The 2,186-nt window shown below is 40.9% G+C and overlaps 1 non-coding gene across 1 annotated transcript; it reads right to left on the bottom strand.

Annotated features, from left to right (window-relative positions):
- Positions 1 to 861: 861 nt before the first annotated feature.
- LOC130937263 (small nucleolar RNA R71) lies at positions 862 to 969 on the bottom strand. The gene has a single exon (XR_009068487.1). It is a non-coding gene; the product is annotated as a small nucleolar RNA R71 (small nucleolar RNA).
- Between the last annotated feature and the right edge of the window lie 1,217 nt (positions 970 to 2,186).

Genomic DNA, 2,186 nt, shown 5'->3' with positions numbered 1-2,186 from the left:
TTTGATTTCTAATTTAAAAATCTTTTCCAAAAATCACTTGATTTCTTTTCCACTTTTATTTTCGAAAATCAATTAGTGCTTTTCAAAAATGTTTTCAAGATATTTTAATTAATTTTCGAAAATTCTCTTCCCTCCTTCTCACATCCTTCTATTTATGGAGTACCACTTCTTCTCAATGCACAATTCGAACCTTATCTAAGTAAAGTTCGAATTCTTCTTCTCCTTCTTCTTTCTATTTCTCTTTTCCTCTGACACCTCAAGGAATCTCTATACTGTGACATAGAGGATTCCACATTTTCTTGTTCTCTTCTCTTTCATATGAGCAGGAGCAGAGACAAAGGCATTCTTGTTGAAGCTGACCCTGAACCTGAAAGGACCTTGAAGAGAAAGCTAAGAGAAGCCAAAGCACAACTCTCTTTAGAGGACCTGACCGAATTCTTCAAAGAAGAAGAAGACATGGCAGCCGAAAATAACAATAATGCAAACAATGCAAGGAAGGTGCTGGGTGACTTTATTGCACCTACTCCTGATTTTTATGGGAGAAGCATCTCTATCCCTGCCATTGGAGCAAACAACTTTGAGCTTAAGCCTCAATTAGTTTCTCTAATGCAACAGAATTGCAAGTTCCATGGACTTCCAATGGAAGATCCTCATCAGTTCTTAGCTGAATTCTTGCAAATCTGTGACACAGTCAAGACTAATGGGGTTGACCCTGAGGTCTATAGACTAATGCTATTCCCTTTTGCTGTAAGAGACAGAGCTAGAATATGGTTGGACTCTCAACCTAAAGAAAGCCTGGACTCTTGGGAAAAGCTAGTCAATGCCTTCTTGGCAAAGTTCTTTCCACCACAAAGATGGAGTAAGCTTAGAGTGGAAGTCCAAACCTTCAGACAGAAGGATGGTGAATCCCTCTATGAAGCTTGGGAAAGATACAAACAATTGATCAGAAGATGTCCTTCTGACATGCTTTCTGAATGGAGCATCATAGGAATTTTCTATGATGGTCTCTCTGAACTATCCAAGATGTCCTTGGATAGCTCTGCTGGAGGATCTCTTCATCTGAAGAAGACGCCTACAGAGGCTCAAGAATTAATTGAAATGGTTGCAAATAACCAATTCATGTACACTTCTGAAAGGAATCCTGTGAACAATGGGACTAGTCAGAAGAAAGGAGTTCTTGAGATTGACACTCTGAACGCCATTTTGGCTCAGAATAAAATATTGACTCAACAAGTCAATTTGATTTCTCAAAGTATGTCTGGAATGCAAAATGCACCAAGCAGTACTAAGGAGGCTTCATCTGAGGAAGAAGCTTATGATCCTGAGAACCCTTCAATGGAAGAGGTGAATTACCTAGGAGAACCCTATGGAAACACCTACAATTCTTCATGGAGAAATCACCCAAATCTCTCATGGAAGAATCAAGAGAGACCTCAACAAGGTTTCAATAATAATGGTGGAAGAAACAGGTTTAACAATGGCAAACCTTTTCCATCATCTTCTCAGCAACAGACAGAGAATCCTAAGCAGAACCCCTCTGACTTAGCAACCATGGTCTCTGATCTAATCAAAACCACTCAAAGTTTCATGAATGAAACAAGGTCCTCCATTAGGAATTTGGAAGGACAAGTGGGACAGTTGAGCAAGAAAGTTACTGAACTCCCTCCAAGTACTCTCCCAAGCAACACAGAAGAAAATCCAAAAGGAGAGTGCAAAGCCATCAATATGGCCGAATTTGGAGAGGATGGAGAGGCAGTGAACGCCACTGAGGAAGACCTCAATGGGCGTGCACTAGCCTCCAATGAGTTCCCCAATGAGGAACCATGGGAATCTGGGACTCAAAATGAGACCATAGAGATTCCATTGGACTTACTTCTGCCTTTCATGAGCTCTGATGAGTATTCTTCCTCTGAAAAGGATGAGTATGTCACTGAAGAGCAAGTTGCTAAATACCTTGGAGCAATCATGAAGCTAAATGACAAGTTATTCGGAAATGAGACTTGGGAGAATGAACCTCCTTTGCTCACCAAAGAGCTGGATGACTTGTCTAGGCAGAAATTACCTCAAAAGAGACAAGACCCTGGGAGGTTTTCCATACCTTGTACCATAGGCACCATGACCTTCAAGAAGGCTCTGTAAACCTCATGCCTCTCTCAGTAATGGAGAAGCTAAGGATCTTTGAGGTA

This window comes from Arachis stenosperma, chromosome 6, assembly GCF_014773155.1.
Source record: "Arachis stenosperma cultivar V10309 chromosome 6, arast.V10309.gnm1.PFL2, whole genome shotgun sequence".
NCBI classification, from domain to species: domain Eukaryota; kingdom Viridiplantae; phylum Streptophyta; class Magnoliopsida; order Fabales; family Fabaceae; genus Arachis; species Arachis stenosperma.
Note: the sequence above shows the minus strand (reverse complement) of the source record. Positions and strands in the feature narration are given on the sequence as shown.